At 38.5% G+C, this 25,414-nt stretch overlaps 1 protein-coding gene across 3 annotated transcripts in view; it reads right to left on the reverse strand.

Annotated features, from left to right (window-relative positions):
* LOC103563054 (fatty acid desaturase 2-like protein FADS2B) overlaps nucleotides 1–23,027 on the reverse strand; it is a 45,898-nt gene extending 22,871 nt beyond the window's left edge. Inside the window, exons 1-2 of one of the 3 annotated variants that reach the window (XR_011523876.1) lie at nucleotides 22,408–23,022; nucleotides 5,851–5,910 (exon numbers count right to left, since the gene is read on the reverse strand). The gene's annotated coding sequence lies outside the window, so the exon portion shown is untranslated. Of the gene's footprint in view, nucleotides 1–5,850; nucleotides 5,911–22,407 lie in introns of all 3 variants that reach the window. The other 2 variants (XM_070563910.1, XM_070563909.1) reach the window with 2 other exon arrangements.
* Nucleotides 23,028–25,414: the final 2,387 nt, after the last annotated feature.

Genomic DNA, 25,414 nt, shown 5'->3' on the forward strand with positions numbered 1-25,414 from the left:
CTTCTCATCCTCAGTCCATGACAGTAGGTGAAATTAATTGAGCACACATATTTGCCATTATTGTCCTAAGACAAAGGAAACAGCTAAGCTGGGATGCTCATTTTTGGTTGGCGCTTACTCATGACATGAATCATATCCATACTCTATCTCTGTACACATCCTCTTCTCACTGCCCTAGTCTTGTCTCTGTTGGCTTTGCTCATTTCTAGGCATTTGGGATTCTCTCTTTCAGAGCTGCACACAACTCTACCCTCTTTCACACTGCAGACCTCTAAATAGTTGAAATGGAGTTTGGTGTATTTCCTCTAAGTTTTTCTCATGCCTTCCCTGTTACGTTGACCTCTGACTCTCATGAGAAGGAACTTGAGTTTCTTTGTGTCCCTCCTTGAGTGTGGTGTCCAGTGATAAGGAGTGGACTGACCAGCACACAGAAAAATAAACCTACTTTCTTTGTTCCATACATGCTACTCATGGGCACACATCAAAATACTGCATTTGCTTCTTTCATTTAGCTCAGAACATTCTGTTGCCTTATACGAAACTTGTGGCTAATTTATATATGTGTTCCTTTACCCCTTTTGCCCTCCCCTCAACCCCTTCCTCTCTCGTAAGCACCTATCAGTTGAACATGACGCAGTCTACACAGAAATCAAAATATAATACATGCACCTGAAATTTACACAATGTTATAAGCCAATATTACCTCAATAAAATGACTTAAAGACAAAAGAGATATGCACCCAAATTTCTCTAACAAAAGTGCACTTGTTGTGCATATGTTATTTTATCTTATTACAGAAAAAAAACTTTGATTACAGTGAATTATTTCTGGGAAAAAACAAAGAATATCTTGTAACTATTCATATATATTTCCTGTCATCAAATGCTTTGCAATCCTCATTATAATTATTGCAAAACAGCCCATGATATGGTCCTTGAGGAGTGGAAAAGTGTCATGCTCTCCAGTGAAGGTGAGCAGGACATAAAATCAGAGGGCTTGAGGTCCAATGTTTACTCTACAACTTAGAGGTTTTTACAGGTTGCACCCTGAAAGACTAATATGGATCAAAGTATGGTGTCTGTGTGCCAGCTCTGGACCTATGGCTGCACCTGCCTGGAAGGGGCACCCTTTGGTTATTTACTTAGAAACTATTCTCCAACTCTCCCTCCTCCTCATAATAGGTGAATAATGATACATAAGTAGTCTGTCCCATAGGGTCACTAATTCATTCATTTACTTAGTCATTCTAAAACCCTTTTTAGGATTCCATCCTATTTATTGATTAAGAGTGCAGGCTTGGGAATGAAACATATCTGGTTTGCATCTGGGCCTCACCGCTTACCAGGAATGTCCTGAGGAGTTTGCGGAAGCTCTTGGAGCCTTGGTTTCCTTAACCAGAATATGGGAATAACAATACCTTCATCTCAGTATTGTTGTAAAAATCAGAAGAGCTAAAATAAAGTGCTCCCTTTGGTGCTTGGCACAGATTAAACCCTCCAAAGTATTCAACTCTCGTGTTTTATTATTACTTACTTCTCCTGAGATGGGTTGTAATTTTCTCCAAAGAACTTACAGAGGAAAATAAATTCATAAAACAAAATTGGCGCATCAAATCTTATTATTGAACATATGAGCCATCTGATTGTTTTCAAACTACATGATTTAAAACTAATTGCACAGTACAAATAACTAGAATCTAGGCTTGGTCTTCCCACCTGGAAGAGACCACACCAGAAAAGCCAGAAACAACCTATAAGTCCGAGAAGAACATTTCAATCTGTCTAGGTTATCCTAGACATCCAATAAATGTTACAAGATTTTTTTTCAGTTAGCCATTTTGATGGAGGAGAGTGATGAGGATAAGCAGTGAAAGAAAGTGGAAATACTAGAACTTAACAAAAATAAAGGTTTTGATTCTGAGCCCAGCTGCTAGGTGACCTTGGACCAGCCTCTTAATGTCTGTGATTTTCATTTCTTTTGTAAAAGTGGTTTGTATAACCTGTATTACTCTGAATGACCTACAGGATCCAAGAAACCTCTGCAAATTCTAAAAGCCTATGTCATCGCAGGTTTTCCTCATTGTTATTAATGACATTTGATGTGTAACAGATGAACTGCTGTCTTTGTTTTAGAATTTCCAATGAAATGGGTCTCAGAAATTTCTACTTGTGGACAGATATATTTGTTTAGGTATTACTCGCCTATTTGTAAATTTCTTCTTATCAAACAGTGACTCCATTTCAACACAAAACAAAACACTGATGACAAAACAAAACCCAGAATACACAAACATAGTATCCATCAACATCTGAGTTCATTTAAAACCCAGTCCAGAGACAGGGCAGAGATTTGATTTCCTTCCCATGGCATCTTCCCCAGCATACTGGTTGAGGATCTGGCAGCTACCTGGATGCCTGTTGGCCCAGCCAGTAACATCGTATACCTTGCAGCTGATCACTACCCACTGGTCAGCCTGCTGATTGTGTTTCTGGATCTCCTGCCAACTGTAACTGCTTAGGATTTGTCTGGGCTTCTCACAACACTTCCTATTTGCCTCCTGCTTCATAGAAACCTTGATTTTCTCATCTTCCTCTGGTTTCAAGTTCCCCTGATGATTCTCACCTAGATAGGGCTGTCTCTTTCCTAACAAGACTCCCACTGCCCTCAGGTTTTTCTTCAAACTTCATCATCAATGAATCCTTGGGATTTCTGGATTGACTCCTGAAATTTCTACTCCTCACCTCGGATTGTATCATTAAAATGTCCTCTTCCTCTCCTTTCATTCCATTGAAGTATGATGCCTACTCAGAAAACTTTTTAGCTTAGTTGTCTCATCACGAACCCAAGAGCGAACTACTTCTTAGCCTCTAACTTTATGTCTGTCCTGATTCTTTTCTTCCCTGATGGAGTCTGAGACAGCTTCCCTCCTGGGAGTTAGGACCTGTCTCTCTTCACTTCTCTCCCATGATGCTCTTCTCTTACTACATCCTCCTTCATCATTAAATATCTCTTAGGATAGAGTTGGGTCCAATGCCAGTTGGGCTGAATGTTGTGGAGTGTCACATGACTCCCCTGCTTTGTTTCATGCTGTATTGGACTCACCAGCCCTCTGACCTGCCAGTGAATGAAGACATTTAAATTTTTTAATTCGACATGTGTGGGTTTACCAAAAGACAACATCAATGATACACTACTTTATCTCTTTTGTTTCCCATTCAAAGCCCACTAAATCTGTCAATATGCCTAAAGTTAATAGTAACTGACATTTGCTAGAACACATGATGATTTACACAGCCCCTGTTGTATGCATTATCTGATTTAATTCTCACATTGATCTTTTCAGGAAAGTGCTATTAGTGTGCCATATTCCAGGTAAGAACACAAAGGCTGAAGAACTCAGGTTCCTGCCTGAGTCATTCTGTCAGTGACAAGCAAACTGGTGCATGAATTCAGATTCTCTGATTCCAAATCCCAACTCTTTCAATTCTGCTCTGCAAACCTAGGGTCTAGACATTTCCCTATGTCTACAACTTTACTGAGTCATTTAGAAGGGAAGCAGAAGGACACATTCCATTCTGGTTAGGGGGAGTAGGGACTGGGTGAAAGGTCCTAATTTTAAGAAAAGAGGCAGCATGACATAATAGAAAGAGCCCATTCTCGTATTCAAGAATCTGTGTCAAGGGATTCAGCAAGTCACTCAGGCCAAGATTTATGTACTAAATGTTTCATTCCAGTGCTATGTATAATTGCGAAAAACCGGAAATGACCTACATGTCTAACAATAAGGAAGAAGGCTGATTTATTATATCTATATATTGAATATGATGTAAATATTAAAAACAAAGCTTTATAGAATTTTTAATGGCATGTACTCATGTTTGCAATATAACAAGTGGAAAATCTGCGATAAAATTCTGTGTACTGTATAAGATGTGATTGAAAGGGAAAACACCAAGATGTCGGCATTAGCTCTCTTTGGATTATAGTATTATTGATGTTTCTTTCTTCGTTATTCTTTATGGTTTGTTCCAAATTTTCTACAAATGAATGAATATTATTTTTCTAAATTGAGAAAAACAAGAGTTCTTTTTTGCAAAATAAAATACAGTACCAAAGAAAGAAAGGAAAAGCATGGATTTTGGATCTAGATGTGTCTGGGATCCAATTTCAGCTCTACCACTTATTAACTGTAGAACATCATGCAAATTACCTACCTTCTTTGGGCTTTAGTTTTCGCATCTATAAAATGAAAGATTAAGCACAATTTTCAGGATTACAGTAAATTAACATAAATTCTATGGTATTTACACAAAAGACCTCAGTAGTTTCCATGATTTCTGTATGAGCATCTCACAAATTCAAGATCTATACATTTGGTACATTTGGTGGGTTAAATACATAAATTCAGGATAGCTCCAGAATTTCAGCATAATTGAATTTTGAGGGCAACAATCTGGTTGGAAGTTTGTTACAGGTTGTAGCCACTCCTGACACGGGAAGGGTTAATAATCACTGGAAAAGGCTTGCCAACAAACTGTAACCCAGAGGTGAGAAGGCCGGTTAGCCAATAACAGATAAGACCTCCAGGGGGAGGCAACCTAGGCCAGGCATGGTCACCTGGGGGCACAGATGGAGAAATGATATCAGGAGCAGGAGGGGCCATTGCCTAGGAGGCCTTGCATGCTCTGATCTAAAAATATATGAGCACAGCAATAACATGATAATATCAAAACAGAGGCCGAGGGAGGGCTCCTTGAGAAATCACTAAGAATTCTTGGCATTCACTAATTACATTGTCCTGAACATCTGTGTATGTTTAACAGTTGTAAGCTATGTATATATTGAAATGCTGGTTATAATAAACTCAGAGTGGCCATCAGCCATCTCTGCATCTATCCTGATGTGTACATTGGATTGCAACACCGACACAGGCATGGAAAACATTTCTTCAGAGGAGTTGGCTGGCACCTTATGTAATCATGAGATAATGTCATTTTGTCATATCACACAATGCTGACCCACTGGTGTGTGTGTGTGTATTGAGGGAGATAGCTGAAGACCTTCACATCCCTCCACTGGCTTTACCATTGACAGCACTTTGTGCATAGCAGGGACTGTGTAATTGTTAGTTTTCTGTCTGTCCCTGCTTGGATACCAAGTAGGCTATAATGATAGCTACCCATTGCTTTAAAACATTTGTACTTGTGTTATTTTGGAGGCAGCAAGACTGTTTACAATACTGTAAACTACATAAACTTTGGAGCAGAAATATCCAAGCTGGGTATTCTTGCACTGGATTCTCATTATCCTTGTACCTCAGCTTTCTTATTCTACAAAAAAAGATGAACAAAACTATACTCATAAGTTTGTAGAGATGAGTACATTATGTTATATATTGCAAGAAGCTAGGCTAGCACCAAATACCCGGAGTTACGCAGAAGAAGTGGCAGCTAATATTATTATTATTGTACATTTTTATAATTTTGCTCAACAAGGTGATTGCCTGGCCCTGTTAGTTATTCTCTCAGCTCCCTGGGCTTCACTTCATTTTGTTTATTTGGTTTTCTTAAAAGTCATTTAAAGGACCATTGTTATCAAGGCCCAGGTACCTTATCATTTCAACAAACATCATTTGAAAAACATCCCAATGAGTTAGTGGTGCTTTGACTTTGAAGCATCTCATGGTTTCATTGCAGACATTCAGGAAGGACTGCTTTAGTCGCAGAGGCTCACAGCACTCAGTTGGTCTCCTGACAGCTGGTGATTGATTGACCCTGGTCTTCCCATGAGCAGGATTTAAGGGGGGCAGCATAGCCTCATATTCTTACAGCCTCCTCAAAATCACTTACTCTTGTGCTTTCAGCTACTGCGTTGTCTCATGCAGAGAGTGAAGAAATGGAGACCTAATCCTAAAGAGGAAAACATGAACACCCAAGATTATTTTCTTTTCAACTTGTCAAGGAATATATGAGAAAGGCTAGAGAATAAAGCAATAAATTATATTATCAGGTTCAGGTGGGTAATAATTTTGCCTGATTGGTTTGTCACTGTACTCATAGAGTCTGGCCTAGGATTAGATTCTCACTAAATATTTATTAAATAACTGAATACATGTATGAATGAATGACCAGAGTTCTGGGACCTAGTTTCAGGTTTGCCAGTGACCTTTAGCTGGTCACTCAGGTACTTCATTTGTAGAAAGAAAGAGTGAGTATTATTGAAAAAAAAACCTAACAAGTATTGCAGAGGCTGTGGAGAAAAGGGGACTCTCATACAATGCTGGTGGGAATGCAAACAGGTACAGCCACTGTAGAAAACAAGATGAAGAAGTCTCAAAAAGTTAAAAATAGGAAAACCATATGATTAAGCTCTTGTACTTCTGGGTATTTATACAAAGAACATGAAAACACTAATTCAAAAAGATATATCCACCCTCTCTTCATTGTAGCATTATTCACAAGGGCTATCTTCTGGATTAGGCACTCACGATGACAGATATATTCAGCTAAAATTTATGGAGTTTCTACTCTTGGCTATGTCCTTCACATCTGTTATTTTTTCTTCTTCTTCACAATAGATGCGTAGGTATTTTCACTCTCATCTTAGAGACAAGTAAATTGAAGGTCTATTTGGTACTTAAGATTTTTAACCAGGGCCTGAATTGGAAATTGATCGCTGGTCTGTATGACTCGAAGATCCTCTGTTAATTGACCATAGGTAATTCAGTATGCATAGTGTTAAATATTCATGCTTAGTTTGTTTGAGAGGCATGGGATTTGTCAATCATTACATTTGGTTGTTGGTTGTAAGAGTCCTTATTTTTTTCCCTTTTTGGCCTTAGTAATTCTAAGCTAGTAAAAGGAGTTCCTCTCAGCAAAGATGGAACAGGTTTTTCAAGAAGACTTTTGGAAAGGCTAAAGGGAGAAATATATAGACATAATGTTCATAGTTTATTAATTCAACAAATATTTGCCAAGGTTCTTTTACAAGCTGGATGTTGAAGATACCGATAAGAACAAGACAAAATCCTAACCCTCAAGTGCCTTGGTTCAATGTGTGAGAGAACCATTTATAGGATGTTATGATATCACAGAAAAGAGAGGGGCCCAAACTGTCTTTGGGAATTCAGGGAAGCCTCGATGGAGGAGTCCTTAGGATGAGTTTTGAAGAACAATAAGACCCACCAAGAGACTTATTGGAAATGGAGATTCCTAAATGAAAGATTTGCCCTGCAAAGCAGATACTGGGACACAATCACTTGCCTAGTAGCCTAATCTATCTTCCAGGGATGGCCCCAGGTCTGGGGGTTCCTTTACACAGACATGAAGGGCAAGTGGAGAATCATTGTCTATAACAGAGTCTATTCTCTTGCTCTGTGTCTGTCTCACAGCTCATACAACATTCTCGGCATTTCCCCAACCATCAATTCTTTCTCCTTTGTCACTAGATAACCACAAGTCCATTAAAAAGTGTTTCATTCTATATCTTCAAGCTACCTTCTGTTCTTTTCCTTCACTCTGGCAACTTCTTGAAAGGACAGTCTTCGAGTACTCCTACCATTTCTAAGAACACTGTTACTTCCATGTAGACTGGCTATTACTCCCATCAACCACAGAAATCTCTCCCCTGGGTTACCATGACTGCTTAGCTGCTCAAACCAGGAGCTCCTGCTTAGTATTCCCCCTCTTAATCTCCATGTAGCATCTGGCCCAGTTAACCAGACAACTCTTTCCTCTTCTGGCTTCTGGATATTGTACTCTCTTGGCACTTTGCCTTCGCCAATCATTCATCAGCTTCTCCTCCCATCACTTGAGCATTTCCTAAGATTCTGCCTCCTTCGCATGTACCTTGTCTCCAGGTGCAAAAGTGTTGACTCTCATTACTTCACCACAAAGGTTTCTTGAGGTGTCTGCCTCTAGTTTTGAACTTTTACTCTGGCTCTAAATCATAGTTGGCAATCTGGTAAAGCCTATGGAATTCTTCTTGGAAAGGTTTTTTAAACACAAAATACATAATATTATAAAAAAGCTCAGGTATGTTAAAAGGATGATTAATGGTCTGAGGATCGATCTGCACTGTCTAATAGAACTTTCTGCCATGATGGCAATGTTCTACGTCTGGGCTTTCCCATACAGTAGGCACCAGTTTCATGTGCCTACTGGGGACTTGAAATGTGGCTAGTATTGAAATGTGGTTGCTGGGAATAACTTTTTAATTTCATTTCATGAATTCAAATTTAAATGTAAATAGCCACATATGGCTAGTAGCTAGAGCATTGGATCAGTATAGATCTAAATATTTATTTCCTCATACCTCCTAGATGGCTGTTAGCAAATTATACTCAATTTGCCTCAAAACTGATTGAACCCCATTCTAAAATAGCTCATTCTCCTGACATCTTTTTTATTATCAATGCATTATTCGTCACCAGGTATCCAAACCTCTCTCATCTTTTATTTCACCCTCTTACGTGCCATTTTTTCCTAAAAATAGAAAATATTTATTAAATATTCACTGTGTCTGAGCATTGTGTTAACTGTTTCGTATATACTATCACATTGCCCAAAAAATTATGACGTGGGAACTATTGTTTTTTACACTTTGCAATAGATTGTGGAGGTCAAATAAATTATCGTGTATGGTAACATACTCATATCATTAATCAGCAGATCTAGGTGTTTCTAGTTTTATTAAAAGTACTAATTTCTCACATAGGCTCAACCAAACTCATTAAGAAGTCAGGATGTGACTATTGAGGACTAACACATGAGACAGTTTCATTGTAGTGATGGAACAGTTTTGTGTCCTAATTTTGGTGGTAGTTACTTGAGGCTATGTGATAAAACTTTATAGAACTGTATACCAAAACAAACAAACAAAGAATAATAGGACAAGCAAATACCGATGAAATCCAAATAATATATGTACCTGAGTTAAGAGTATAGCATCATGGTCAATTTTCTGGTTTGGACTATGGGCTATGGTTATGCAACATGTCAGTACTGGGAGAAGGAGAAGCTAGCTTCGGGGTACATGAGAACTCTATGCTACAATTTTTGCATCTCTTGTGAGTCTTAAACTCTTTTAAAATAAGAAGTTGTTAGAAAATCAAACTCATATTCAATTTAACTTCTCCCTCCCTGACTAAAACCTTGGCTGAGTTGGCCTAGTAACTGGAGGGGCTTTCTTCTCTATTCCCTCTGTTATTGGAGTGTGGAGGAGAGAGTAAAAGTAAGAATCTTCTATTCATAGCTGACATTAGTGAGTTCAGCTGATTTTGCTTTCTTGTGATTCCTGTTCCCTTATATCAGAGTTCCTCAACATAAGCACTATTGACATTTTGGGCCAGATAATTCTTTATTGCTGGTGGGTGATGGGACTGTCTTGAGCATTGTAGGATGTTCAGCAGCATTCCTGGCCTCTAGCCTCTAGATGTTCATAGCAAACACTCCTTATTTCCCCACAAAGTCATGATATTCAAGCTGGTTCTCTAGATATTTGCCAGTTGTTCACTGGGGGACAAAATCACCCCTAGTAGGGAATCTCTGCCTTACAAGCACGTGCCCACAATGGCAAGGATGGAGGGGATGGATAAGGTTCCTATAGGCCTCATCAAGGAAAGAAGACTAAACTCTAAGGAACTCTTGAGCATTTGGCTACAACTTCTAGCTGACTCATAGCTGATGGCAAAATGCTGTCCCTACACTGTAGTGGTCTGCAGTAACTATGAGGCAGCCAACCTTTTCTCCCTGCCTGTCTTTCTCTGTGGCTTACTGGATTCCTCTGCTCAAATGAAGGGGCTGTAATTGCCCACTTTTACCCCACTATGTCACAACATTGGTTTAAACAGAAACAAAATCTTTGTAAATATAGTGACTATGGAGGAAAATGATAAATTGTTCAGGCCCATCTTCTCCTAAAAACCTTATTCACCTGATATATCCCTTAGAGATATTCCCCCTTTAACCGACTGCTATCTATAGTTTCCTCTATTCATTCGGCATATAGTCAATGTGTCTTGGATTGCTAATTACACATTGAACTATGTAGAGCATCCTAACTGAAACAAAGATCATAGAATGTCAAATGGCCTAAAGCCAATGAACCTGAGAGAGCATAGAGTTCAATGCTTTAACAGGTGAGCTATAGAGCTATTGGGACTCACCACAATGTCATATATGGAATAAGTTATCAACCCAGTCTGTACTCAGGTTCAATAACCCAGGGTCAGGGACATTTTAATAAAAGTATTCCCCAAAAGCAACAGTTTTTGATAGGAAATGTAGCATGGGAGTTGAGCATCAACTGTGGAGGTAGATAGATCTGGTTTCAAATTTCAGTTCCACAATTAAACAGGGTATGTGACATTGGGAAAAATTTGTGACTTTTCCAAATGTCATCTATAAAATGGAGATTAAAGTAGAATCTAATTAATAGATAGTGTTGTGGAGTAATTGATATAATGTATTCAAACTTTTTAGCACAGTGCTTGCCCCATAGCAAACACTTCATCATCTACATCCTCATCATCACAGCATGGCGTTTTGAGGTTTAGAAAAGTCTTTCACATACATTTAATCTTCTTTCGAGTTAAGTGTTAGTTACATCTATAGCTGAGCAAACAGTTTCTGAGATACACTTGATTTAATTCACACATCTTGTTGCATGAAAACACAAGCATAAGTCTTATGATATAATACTCATGCTTCGAGATCTTGTCAAGATGGCAGTGTGAGCAGACGTTGAACTCGCTTCCTCCTACAAATACAACCAAGTTACAATTTTTGGAAAGATTATCCCAGATTTAAAACTGAAAACTGGATAAAAAAGAACCCCCACAAAAAGGGACACTCCTGATGAAGGCAGAAGAGACAGTAATTCCTGCTAGAGAGGAAAAAAAAATCTTTGGGAGCAGCGGAGCTTCACAGCTTTCCAGGTGGGAGCCACCATAAGGTATGCTGCCCTCCCTGGAGGAGTGAGGTCCGGAGCAGGGGAGATACTGCTATAAGCACACTTCAGACTCAGCCAAACTGAGACCAGGGTCTTACTGTCTGGCTTTGCTGGCTATTAACTGCAATGAAGATACCTCCATAAAATCTATTGGCTGAAAGCCAAAAAGACCTGGGTCTTAAAGGGCCCATGCACAAACTCACTCATCGCAGCAAACTAAAATCAACAGAGAGACAGCTTATAGTCCTTTGGTGAAACGAGACTCACTTGGTGGGCTTTGGGGACATCTTGGTGAGAGGAGGGACCTCTCCGGAGATTGAGACATTGGTGGGTCCATTGTTCTAAGCTGGTCAGGGCATGCGGAGGCAGACCCCTGTGGGTGCCATTGAGGTTCATCCCTTGGGCTGTTAGCCCAGGGTCTGCCACACCCACTAGAGAACAGACTAAATCCAGTTCAGTCAGGGCAGGCAACCCGCCCTAGGGGCTGACCCACCTAACAGCAATCTCTCAGGTTACATTTCAGCCTGCATTGACTGGATGACTTGATCCTCAACAGGTGGGCAAGGGTGTCTGCCTCTGTGGGGCAGGGCCTGTGGGAGGACCAGGTGAAATGTGGGGGGCATTGTTGGAGAGGTGAGGGCCCCTGCAGTGTGTTATTGGGGTACACTCCAGGGGGTTGAGAAGTGTGCATGGACCAGGACTGTGCTGACAGTGTGTGTGGTCCTGTGGGGGGTGATGTTTATCAGCAGCAGAAGACCTGTGCTTCACAAATAGCCATAAAAAGGATCAGCCCCACCTTCCAAAGCCTGAAACAATTGAGAGCCACAGTGCATAGGGTCAGCCCCACTCAGCTGTACTCCTAAGAGAACTGACAACAGCCTTGTAGGCCTGAGGCCTACCACAACTGTAAGCCCCTGAGCCTAGCAATGAGCTACACTGGGTACCAAACCGATGAAGAGGAAAATTATAATAGGAGTGTGCTGATAGACTTTGTAGCCAACAGTGCTGATGCTCCCCAAACCAGATTTACAAACAGCTGGCCAGGGAAGGAAAGATTAGACTCCCTGGGTACCTACAGTGGGAGTAAGCCTGCCACAGCAGAAGGACACAAGGAGCTCACAAAGGGGTCACTCCTGGTTCTTATAGACTTGTAATGAGAGGGAAGCACACTGTGGGGCCTCGTAAGGCATTTCATACATAAGACGAATTCTCCAAGATCAGGAGACATAGCCAACACACGTAATAAATAGAAATCAGCACAGCGAAACAGGCATAATGAGGAGACAAAAGAATACTTTCGAAGCAAGGGAACAGTACAAAACCCCAGAAAAAGGGCTAAATGACACAGAAACTAGTGTCCTGCTTGACAAATAGTTAAAATAAAATATCATGAGGATGCTCAGAGATATGGGGAGAAGAATGGATGAGCACAGTGAGCACATCAGCAAAGAACTGGAAGATATTTAAAAAATCAGAAATGAAGAATACAAGACTGGAAATGAGAAATTCACTAGAGGGACTCAATAGCAGAGTAGAGGAAGCAGAAGAACAGATCAGCAAGCTAGACGAAAGACTAGAGGAAATCACCCAAGCAGAACAGAAAAGAGAAAAAAGAATGAGACAGAATGAGCACAGTCTAAGAGAACTATGGGACAATCTCAAGCATGCTAACATTCAGATTATAGGGGTCCCAGAAGGAGAACAGAGAGAGAAAGGGACAGAAAATTTATTTGTAGAAATAAGATGAAAATTTTCCTAACCTGAGGAAGGAAACAGACATCCAAGTTCAGGAAGCACAAAGAGGCCCACACCAAGACATATTGTAATTAAATTGTCAAAAATTAAAGACAAAGAGAGAATCCTAAAAGCAGCAAGACAAAGGCGACACGTGACATATAAAGGGAAGCCCATAAGACAATCAGAGGACTTCTCAGCCGAGACCCTACAGGTGAGAAGAGAATGGCATGACATATTTAAAGTGCTACAAGGAAAAACCTACAGGCAAGAATAGTCTATCCGTCAAGGTTGCCATTCAGAATGGAAGGAGAGATAAAGTGCTTCCCAGACAAGCCAAAATTAAAGGAGTTTATCACCAAGAAACCAGTTCTACAAGAAATGCTGAAGGGACTTTTTTAAGTGGGAAAGCAACGATGACAAATAGAGATAAAAAAATTATCAAGAAAACAAAAAAACAACAGCAACAAAACAGGCAATAAAATTGTTTGTAAGGTAAAAATAGAGTACAGGCAGCAGATCAACTACCTGTACAGATAATACGAAGGTTAAAAAACAAATGTACTAAAATCACCTATTTCAATGATAAGAGTGTAATGGCTAGACACACATTAAACAAGAGACTCTATATGTTTTGAAAAATATATAATGTGGGAGGAGGGGAGTGAAAAAGTAGAGCTTTTAGAAAGAGGACAAACTAAAGAGTCTATCAACTCAATATTGACTGTTATATGCATAGCGCATTAAATAGGATCCTCATGGTAATCACAAATCAGAAACATATAACAAGCAAGAAAAAAAGTAACACAAAAGAAAACAAACAAATTACTAAAGATAGCCATCAAACAACAAGGGAAGAGAGCAGGAGAAAAAGAAAGGAACAGAGATGAACTACTAAAACACCAAGGAAAAAAGTAACAAAATGGCAATAAATACATATTTATCCATAGCTACTTTAAATGTCAATGGACTAAATGCTCCAATCAAAAGGAATGGGGTGGGCAATTGGATAAAAAAAAACAAGACCCATATATATGCTGCATACAAGAGACACACTTCAGACCTAAAGACACTCACAAACCGAAAGTGAAAGGATGGAAAAAGATATTCCATGCAAACGACAAAGAAAAGAAAGCCTAGGTAGCAATACTCATATCAGACAAAATAGGCTTTCAAACAAAAACTGTAACAAGAGACAAAGACGGGCACTACATAATCATAAAGAGAACAATCTAGCAAGAAGATATAACACTTGTAAATATCTATGCAGCCAACATAGGAGCACCTAAATAAATAAAGCAAGTATTAACAGACATAAAAGGAGAAATAGACAGTAACACAATAATAGTAGGGGACATTACACTCCACTTACACCAATGGATACGTCATCCAAACAGAAGATCAATAAGAAAACACTGGCCTTAAATGACACATTAGACCAGATGGACTTAGTAGATATATACAGAACATTCCATCCGAAAACCACAGAATACACATTCTTTTCAAATGCCCATGGAACATTCTCCAGGACTGACCACATGCTGGTGACAAAACAAGTCTCAATAAAGTTAAGAAGATCAAAATAATACCATGCATCTTTTCTGAACCACAAAGATATGAAACTAGAAATCAACTACAGGAAGAAAACCAGAAAAGCCACAAAAATGTGTAGATTAAACAAAATGCTACTGAACAACGATTGAGTCAATGAAGAAATACAAGGGCAAATCAAAAAATTCCTGGAGACAAATGAAAATGAAAACACGACATGCCAAAATCTGTGGGATACAGCAAAAGCAGTTCTAAGAGGGAAGTTGATAGCAATTCAGGCCTACCTCAACAAAGAAGAAGAATCCCAAGTAGATAATCTAAAAGTGTATCTAAAGGTACTGGAAAAAGAGCAACAAACAAAGCCCAAAATCAGCATAAGGAAGCAAATAATACAAATCAGAGCAAAATAACCAAAATAGAGACTAAGAAAAAAAATAGAAAAATTGATGAAACTAAGAGCTGGTTCTTTGAAAAGGTAAACAAAGTTGACAAACCCTTAGGTAGACTCACCAAGAAAAAAAAGAGAGAAGGCTCCAATAAATAAAAAAAGAAATGTAAGAGGAGAGATTATAACAGACATCTCAGAAATACAAAAGATAATAAGAGAGTAGTATGAAAAGCTATATGCCAACAAATTGGATAATCTAGCAGAAATGGATAAATTCTTGGAAACATGCAACCTTTCAAAACTGGACCAAGAAGAAGTAGAGAATTTGAATAGACCAATCACCAGTAAGGAGATTGAAACAGCAATCAAAAACCTCCCGAAAAATAAAAGTCCAGGACCAGATGGCTTCCCTGGTGAATTCTACCAAACATTCAAAGAAGACTTAATACATATCCTTCTCAAAATCTTCCAAAAAATTGAAGAGGAGGGGAGGATTTCTAACTCATTTGATGAAGCCAACATTATCCTGACACCAAAAAAAAGACAAGGACAACACAAAAAAAGAAAGTTACAGGCCAATTTCACTGATGAGCATCGATGCAAAAATCCTCAAAAAAATACTAGCAAATCGAGTACAACAATAGATTAAAAAGATAATACACCATGATCAAGTGGGTTTCATTCCAGGAATGCAGGGATGGTTCAACATCCACAAATCTATCAACGTGATACACCCCAGTAAGAAAATAAAGAATAAAAATCACATGATCATCTCAATAGACGCAGAGAAAGCATTTGACAAGATACAGTATCCATTTATGATGAAAACTCTAAATAAAATGGGTATAGAAGAAAAACATCCCAACATAATACAGACCATATATGACAAACACACAGCTAATATCATTCTCCATGGAGAAAAACTGAAAGCTATCCCTCTAAGTACAAGAACCAGACAAGGATGCCCACTGTCACCACTCTTATTTAACATAGTATTGGAAGTCCTAGCCAGAGCCATCAGACAAGAAAAAGTAAAAGTGATCCACATTGGAAAAGAAGAAGTGAAACTCTCACTCTTTGCAGATCCATGATTTTATATCTAGAAAACCCTAAAAGTTCTACTAAAAAAACTTTTGGAAACAATAAAGGAATGCAGTAAAGTGGCAGGATACAAAATCAACATACATAAATCCGTTGTGTTTCTATACACTAACAATGTAGTAACAGAAAGAGAAATTAAGAATACAATCCCATTTAACCATTGCAACAAAAAGAATAAAATACCTAGGAATAAACTTAACCAAAGTGGTGAAAGATCTGTACACTGAAAACTATAAAACATTGTTGAAAGAAATCAAGGAAGACACAAAGGAATGCAAAGATAGTCCGTGCTCTTGGACTGGAAGAATTAACATTGTTAAAATGCCCATACTTCCTAAAGCAATCTATAGCTTCAATGCAATCAATATCAAAGTTCCAACAACACTTTTCACAAAAATAGAACAAAGAATCCTAAAATTTATATGGAACAACGAAAGACCCTGAATAGCCAAAGGATTCCTCAGAAAAAAGAACAAAGCAGGTGGTATCACATTCCTTATTTACAAATATACTACAAAGCCATAGTCACCAAAACAGCATGGTACTGGCACAAAAACAGATACACAGATCAACAGATCAACTAATACAGCTCAACAACAAAGAATCCAACAATCCAATTAGAAAATGGGCAAAATATCTGAACAGAGATTTCTCCAAAGAAGATATACAGATGGCCAACAGGCATATGAGAAGATGCTCAACATCATTAGCTATCAGGGAAATGCAAATCAAAACTACAATGAGGTATCACCTCACTCCAGTCAGAATGGCTATAATTAACAGGACAGGAAACAGCAAATTTTGGAGAGGATGTGGAGAGACGGGAACGCTTTTCACTGCTGGTGGAAGTTCAAACTGGTGCAACCACTATGGAAAGCAGTATGGAGTATAATCAGAAAATTAAGAATAGATCTACCATATAATCCAGCTGTCCCACTGCTGGGTATGTATCCAAAGAACTTGAAAACACAAAGGGAGAAAGATACTTGCACCCCTATGTTCATTACAGCATTATACACAATAGCCAAGACATGGAAGCAAACTAGGTGTCCATCAAGTGACTAATGGATAAAGAAGATGTTGTATTCATACATGATGGACTACTACTCAGCCATAAGAAATGACAAAATCCGTCCATTTGTGACAACATGGATGGACCTTGATGGTATTATGCTGAATGAAATAAGTCAGAGGGAGAAAGTCAAATACCATATGATCTCACTCATAAGTAGAAGATTAAAACAATGACAAACACACACATAGCATTGGAGATTGGATTGGTGGTTACCATAGGGGAAGGGGGGAGGGGGAGGGCAAAAGGGGTGATTAAGCTCACATGTGAGGGGATGGACTATAATTAGTTTTGGGGTGGTGAACATGATGTAATCTACACAGAATTCGAAATATATTATGATGGACATCCTAAAATAAACAAATAAATGAAAAAAAATATATAAGGGTGAAGCGTATGGCGTCACAATGCTCAGCTGGATAAGGAGAGGTGGAATGAGGAGTGAAGCAAATGAAACAACCCAGCCCTCTGATGAAAAGCAAGATGAAAATCTGGAAAAACAATTACGTATGCTGAAGGAGCTGTGCCTACTGACAAAATAAAAGAGGATGATTGAAATAGATTAATTAGATTAGAAGATCTACACTGACCCCATTTCTATACCCACCGCAAATAAAATCTTAGCAGTTCAGAAGGAGAAAATTCAGAAATTGAGCATTCTGACTCCCTAAATTTATCCATGGGATACCTTATTCCAACAGGGGATCTCTGTCAAGGAAATGGCCTGAGAAGAATACTTATGCTGTGGGCTGAGTCAAACATCAGCAGAATTTGGAGTGTCCCGAATTCCAGCTTCTCAGAGATGCATCTCACCACTATTTGTCTACCTCCTCAAGTCATATTGCCAGGAAGGTCCCTCTCTTTATGTGCAGAGTTACCCACCTTTCACCTTTAGTGTGAGGTTTCCAAGAGCTTATCTCCCAGGAGGAAAATAAGCATCTTAGTGAGGAGACTTGAATTTTAAAAGAAAGATCATAACTATCAAACTTTGAGAATTCTGAAATCATGGTTATTGTACATGTTTTATTATGTTTGTTAACTGTTTTCTCTCTCCAAAAGGATTAGCAGGGAAACTGCTTTAAAGTGTTATTACATTACTTTTGTAAAGTGAAAAAGCAGTCGACATATAACAAATACTCATTTATATAAAAAAAAAGACTCATGCTTCTCCTCCAAAGTTTCCTACCTTCCAGTTATGATTTTTGTATTTGATGGCTATTTCCTGAGGCTTAACATTTTTACAGTAGGGGTTAAATATTTGCTGGGCCAAATGTTCTATTATTTCTTATATGTTGATCCCTCTTCCCCCAAAAAATCCATCTAAATATTCTTAAAAGGCAGGTTCTTATCTCAGATACCTCGATAGGCCACATACATATGGATTTAAGCTGAACTCATAACTTGTTTTCCTCAAATACTCGTTGATGCAGACAATGTTCTAGTATGCAATGGAGATGTGATGTGAGCTCTGATATCTAGACAACCTACTCTGTCTATGCAAAAGTCAGAAGGGGGATCAAATGACAGCATGGATCATGCAGGCAGAGTGGGGCAGGAAAGGATCACCAGACCAGTGCTTATTAAATGCTCTTTGTCACTTTGATTTTGGGCCAAAAAATAAACCAAACCAAAAAACAGTGGAGAAAAGACAAGAATACAAAGGAGAGAAAGTGAAGCCACCTTCAATAATTCAAAATGCCTGTAGGAGAATGTACTTTTAACATAAGATTAATAAAAATGGCATATTTCTTTGGGTTTTTTGGTGAAGCATGAGTAATAATGATAATGCCTATTTAACAACGTTTTGATATAGAGTCGAAATTCACATTTTTTTTGGTTATTCTTCAAAGAAAACTTTCTCTGAAGCCTGAGCTACAGTTAAAAAAACAAAAAAAGAAAGCTTGTTGTATTGCTGGCCTGGTGGGGCAGCAGTTGGGTGCACACGTTTCGCTTTGGCTGCTCAGGGTGTGGTGGATCGGATGCCTGTTGCAGACATGGCACCACCTGCTAAGCCATGCTGTGGTAGGTGGTGCACATATAAAGTAGAGGAAAATGGGCACAGATGTTAGCTGCGGGCCGGGCTTCCTCAGTAAAAAGAGGAGGATTGGCAGCAGATGATAGCTCAGGGCTGATCTTCCTCAAAAAGAAAAAAAAAAAAGCTTATTGGAGGAACTGAAAATGAACATCTGTGTGCCTGGAGTTGTTTAATGAGTGGTACAATGGCATGGAAAGAGTTAAAGAGGTAACAGATGCAAGATCTTGCTGGAACCTTGATGAAATTTGCCTTTCATTTGAAGTACAACTGGTCACCATTAACAGATTTGAGGTAGCTGAGGAACATGATCTGCATTGAGATACTGAAAGAACATTCATTCTGGATACTGTGTACAAAGAGGTTGGGGAAGAATTTAAGTGGAGAGACAATTAGGGAGCTGTTGCATAGTCCAGGTAAGAGGTGATGTTGGATTGGAAAAGAGTGATCATGGAAATGGAGAGATTGTACTACTGAATCATTCTTCACAATTCTTCTCTGATATATTGTCCCTTTTTGTGGAGTTTCTTTTTATCCAGTTTTCAGTTTTCTATCCAGGGTAATTTTTCCAAAAATATTTGTAACCTGGCTGTGTTCGCGGGTGGAGATGAGTTCAGAGTTTGCTTATGCCGCCATCTTGACGAGATCCCTCTGCACTATTACTTGCTGGCTTTGTGATATATGCCTCTTTGAACATTAATTTTCTCATCTGTCACATAGTGATAATATCCATCTTCCTCCTGGTGATGTGTAAGTGAGGTGATGCATTTCAGTGTATCCAGGTTATCCTAGGCATCCAATAAATGTTACAATATTTTTTTAAGTTAGCCATTTTGATGTGGGAGAGTGATGAGGATAAGCAGTGAAGAAAAGTGGAAAAACTAGAGTTTAAGAAAAATAAAGGTTTTGATTCTGAGCTCAGCTGCTAGGTGACCTTGGGCCAGACTTTCTTCTTTTTCTTTTTTACTGCACTTTACTTTATTGTGTTTCACAGATACTGCAGTTTTATCATTTTATATTTTAAATTTATTTTATTTATTTTTTAATTGCAGTATTATTGGATTATAACATTATATAGCTTTTGGATGTACATCATAATATATTTTGAATTCTGTGTAGATTACACATGTTCACCACACAAAAACTAACTATAGTCCAACCACTCACATGTGAACCTAGTCACCCCGTTTGCCCTCCCCCTTACCCCCATGGTAACCACCAATCCATTCTCTGTTGCTATGTGTTTGTTTGTTGTTGTTTTAACTTCTACATATGAGTGAGATCATATGGTAATTGCCTTTCTCCCTCTGACTTATTTCACTCAGCATAATACCCTCAAGGACCATCCATGTTGTCACAAATGGCCAGATTTCATCATTTATTATGGCTGAATAGTATTCCATCATTTGTGTATAGCACATCTTCTTTATCCGTTTGTCCCATGATGGGCACCTATGTTGCTTCCAAGACTTGGCTATTGTGTATAGTGCTGCAGTGAACATAGGGGTGCATGTAACTATATGCCTTTGTGTTTTAAGTTATTTGGATAAATACCCAGCATTGGGATACCTTGCTCATATGGTAGATCTATTCTTAGTTTTCTGAGGACACTTCATCCTGCTTACCATAGTGGCTGCACCAGCTTGCACTCCCACCAGTAGTGTACAAGTGTCCCTTCTCTCCACATTCTTTCCAACACTTGTCATTTCCTGTCTTGTTAACTCTATCCATTCTGACTGGAGTGAGTTGATACCTCATTGTAGTTTTGATTTGCATTTCCCTGATAGCTAATGATGTTGATCATCTTTTCATATACCTGTTTGCCATCTGTATATCTTCTTTGGAGAAATCTCTGTTCTGATCTTTTGCCCATTTTTTAATTGGGTTGTTGGGTTTTTTGTTGCTGAGCTGTATAAGTTCTTTTTATATTTTGGATATTAACCCCTTATCTGATATATGGTTTGCAAATATCTTCTCCCAATTATTAGGTTGTCTTTTTGCTTTGTTGATTGTTTCCTTTGCTGTGCCATATATGACAAACTCACAGCAAATATCATTCTCCATGGAGAAAAACTGAAAGCTATCCCTTTAAGAACAGGAACCAGACAAGGATGCTGACTGTCACCACTCTTTTTAACATAGTATTGGAAGTCCTAGCCAGAGCAATCAGGGAAGAAAAAGAAATAAAAGGGATCCAGATTGGAAAAGAAGAAGTGAAACAGTCACTCTTTGCAGATGACATGATTTTCTACCTAGAAAACCCTAAAGAATCCACTAATAAATTTTTAGGAAGGATAAAGGAATACAGTCAAGTCACGGGATACAAAATCAAGTTACAAAATTAGGGTATATTTCTATACATTAACAACAAAGTAGAAGAATGAGAAATTAAATATGCAATCCCATTTATAATTGCAACAAAAAGAATAAAATACCAAGGAATAAACTTAGCCAAAGAGGTGAAAGATCTGTACACCAAAAACTATAAAACTTTGTTGAAAGAAATTGAAGAAGACGCAAAGGAATGGAAAGATACTCCATGCTCTTGGATTTGAAGAATTAACATCGTTAAAATGTCCATACTTCCTAAAGCAATACACAGATTCAATGCAATCCCTATCAACGTTTCAATGTTTTTCACAGAAATAGAACAAATATTCCTAAAATTTATATGGAACAACAAAACATCCCGAATAGCCAAAGGATTCCTGAGAAAAAAAAACAAAGCTGGAGATATCCCACTCCCTGATTTCAAATTATACTTCAAAGCCATAGTAACCAAAACAGCATGGTACTGGCACAAAAACAGACACAGATCAATGGAACAAAATCTAGAGCCCAGAAATAAACCCACACATTTATGGACAGCTAATATTCAATAAGGGAGCCAAGAGCATATGATGGAGAAAGAAGAATCTCTTCAATAAGTGGTGTTGGAAAAACTGGACAGCCACGTGCAAAAGAATGAAAGTAGACCATTCCCTTACACCATGAACAAAAATCAACTCAAAATGGATAAAAGACTTGCATGTAAGACCCAAAACCATGAAACTTCTAGAAGAAAACACAGGCAGTTTGCTCTTTGACATCGGTCTTAGCGTATTTTCAAGTACCATGTCTGACCAGGCAAGTTAAACAAAAGAAAAAATAAACAAATGGGCCAGTTTTTTAATGTCTCTGATTTTCCTTTCTTCTGTAAAAGTGGGGTGTATTGCGTGTATTACACTGAATGACCTACAGGACACAAGAAAGCTCTGCAAATTCTAAAAGCCTATGTCATTGTAGGTTTTCCTCATTGTTATTAATGACATTTGATGCCTAACAGACGAACTGCTGTCTTTGTTTTAGAATTTCCAATGAAATGGGTCTGAGAAATTTCTACTTGTGGAGAGACATATTTGTCTGGATATTATTCACCTATTTGTAAATTTCTTCTAACAAAACAGTGACTCTACTGGAAAACAAAATGAAACATCAACAACAAAACAAAACCCAGAATACACAAACATAGTAGCCATCAACGTCTGAGTTCATCCAAAACCCAGTCCAGAGACAGGGCAGAGATTTGATTTCCTTACCGTAGCATCTTCCCCAGCACAGTAATTGAGGACGCGGTGGCCACCTGGATGCCTGTTGGCCCAGCCAGTAACATCGTAGACCTTGCGACAGATCACTATCCACTGTTCAGCCTTCTGATTGTGTTTCTGTATCTCCTGCCAGCTGTACCTGTTGAGGATTTGTCTGAGCTTCTCACAACAGTCCCCATTTGCCTCTTGCTTCATAGAAGCCTTGGCTTTCTCATTTGCCTCTGGTTTCAAGTTCCCCTGATGCTTCTCACCTAGATAGGGCTGTCTCTTTCCTACAAGACTCCCACTGCCCTCATGTTTTTCTTCAAACTTCATCATCATTGAACCCTTGGGATTTCTGGGTTGACTCTCAAAACTTCTACTCCTAACCTCTGATTGTATCATTAAAATGACCTTTTTCTCTCCTTTCATTCAATTGAAGTATGATACCTACTCAGAAAATGTTTTAGCTTAGTTGTCTCCTGATGCACCCAAGAGTGAACAACTTCCTAGCCTGTAACTTTCTGTCTCTCCTGAGTCTATTCTTCCCTGATGGAGTCTGAACCATCTTCCCTCCTGGGAGGTAGGACTTGTCTCTCTTGACTTCTCTCCCTTGGTGCTCCTCTCTTACTAACATGCTCCTGCATCATTAAATATCTCTTAGGATAGAGTTGGGGCCAATGGCAGTTGGACTGAATGTTGTGGAGTGTCACATGACTCCCCTGCTCTGTTTCATGTTGGGTTGGACTCACCACTCTCTGACCTGCCAGTGAATGAAGACATTCAGATTTGTTAATTCAACATGTGTGGGTTTACCAAAAGACAACATCAACAATACACTACTTTATCTATTTTGTTTCCCTTTCAAAGCCCACTAAATTGTCAGTATGCCTAAAGTTAATAGCAACTGACATTTTCTAGAACACATGATGATTTACTCAGCCCCTGTGGCATGCTTTATCTGATTTAATTCTCACATTGATCTTTTCAGGAAAGTGCTATTAGTGCGCCATATTCCAGGTGAGAAAACTAAGGCCTAAGATCTAAGGTAACTGTCAGAGTCACTCGGTCAATGAGAAGAACACTGGTGCATGAATTCACATTTTCTGATTCCAAATCCCAACTCTTTAAACTCTGTTCAGGAAACCTAAGCTCTAGAGATTTCCCTATGTCTAGAACTTGACTGAGTCATTTACAAAGGAGACAGAAGGAGACATTCCATGGTGGTTGGGGATGGGGTAGGGATGGAGGGAAAGGTCTTAATTTTAAGGAAAGAAGCAGCATGAAATAATAGAAAAAGTCCATTCTAGTATTTGGGAATCAGTGCCAAGGGTTTCAGCAAGTAACTCAGGCCAAGATTTATGTACTAAGGGTTTTATTCCAGTGCTATGTATGATTGCTAAAAATCAGAAACTACCTACATGTCTAACAATAAGGAAGAAGGCTGATTTATTTTAGATAGATAGATTGATAGATAGATTATTATATAGATATCAAAAATAAAGCTTTATAAAATTTATAATGGCATGGAATCATGTTTGCAATATAACATGTGAAAAAAATCTGCTGGTAATCTTCTATGTAAAGTGTATGATTGGAAGGGAAAACACCAAAGTGTCAGCATTAATTCTCTTTGGATTATAGTATTATTGAAGTTTTTTCTTCATTATTCTTTATGATATGTCCCAAATTTTCTACAAGTAAACATATATTATTTTTATAATTTGAGAAAGTCAAGTTTTCTTTTTGGAAAAATAAAGTACAGTACCAAAGAAAGAAAGGAAAAGCATGGATTTTGGATCTAGATCTGTCTGGGTTCCTATTTCAGTTCTAACTGCTTATTAACTGTAGAACATCATGCAAATTGCCTTTTTTCTTTGGGCTTTAGTTTTCCCATCTATAAAATGAAAGATCAAGCACAATTTTCAGGATTACAGTAAATTAACATAAGTGGTTGGTATTTACACAAAAACCCTCAGTAGTTTCCAGGATTTTTGTATGGGAGTCTCACAAATCCAAGATATATACATTTGGTACATTTGGTGGTTTAAATGCATAAATTCAGGATAGAACCAGAATTTCAGTGTAAGTGAAGTTTGAGAACAACAATCTGGTTTGAATTTTGTTGTGGGCATGTAAAATGTTTACCCATAGGAGTTGGCTGGCACCTTATGTAATCATGAGATAATGTCATTTTGTCATATCACACAATGCTGATTCACTGGTGTGTGCATGTGTTGAGGGAGATAGCTGAAGACCTACACATGCCTCCACTGGCGTTACCATTGGCAGCACTTGGTGCGTAGCAGGGGCTGGGTAATTACTATTTTTCTGTCTGTGCCTGCCTGGACACCAAGTAGACAATAATGATAGCTACCCATTCCTTTAAAACATCCTTACTTTTGTTATTTTGGAGGCAGGGAGGCTGTTTACAATGCTGGAAACAACATAAACTTTGGAGCCAGAAATATCCAAGCTGGGTATTCTTGCATTGGATTCTCATTATCCTTGCACCTCAGCTTTCTTATTATATAAAAAAAGATGAATAAAAACTATACTCATAAGTTTGTAGAGATGATTAAATAATGTTATATATGGCGAGAATCTAGGCTAGGCCCAAATACCCAGAGGTACTCAGTAGATGTGGTAGCTGCTGTTATTATTATTTTATATGTTTCCATTTTTGCTCAAGAAGATGGGTGCCTGGCCCTGTTAGTTATTCTCTCAGCTCCCTGGGCTTCACTTCATTTTGTTTATTTGTTTTTTTTGTAAACGTCATTTAAAAGACCGTTGTTATCAAGGCCCAGGTGCCTTATCATTTCAACAAAGTTTATTTGAAATACATCCCAATGAGTTAGTGGTGCTTTGACTTTGAAGCATCTCATGGTTTCATTGCAGACATTCAGGAAGGACTGCTTTAGTCACAGAGGCTCGCAGCACTCAGTTGGTCTCCTGACAGCTGGTGATTGACTGACCCTGGCCTTCCCATGAGCAGGATTTAAGGGGGGCAGCATAGCCT

This window comes from Equus przewalskii, chromosome 11, assembly GCF_037783145.1.
Source record: "Equus przewalskii isolate Varuska chromosome 11, EquPr2, whole genome shotgun sequence".
Taxonomy (NCBI): domain Eukaryota; kingdom Metazoa; phylum Chordata; class Mammalia; order Perissodactyla; family Equidae; genus Equus; species Equus przewalskii.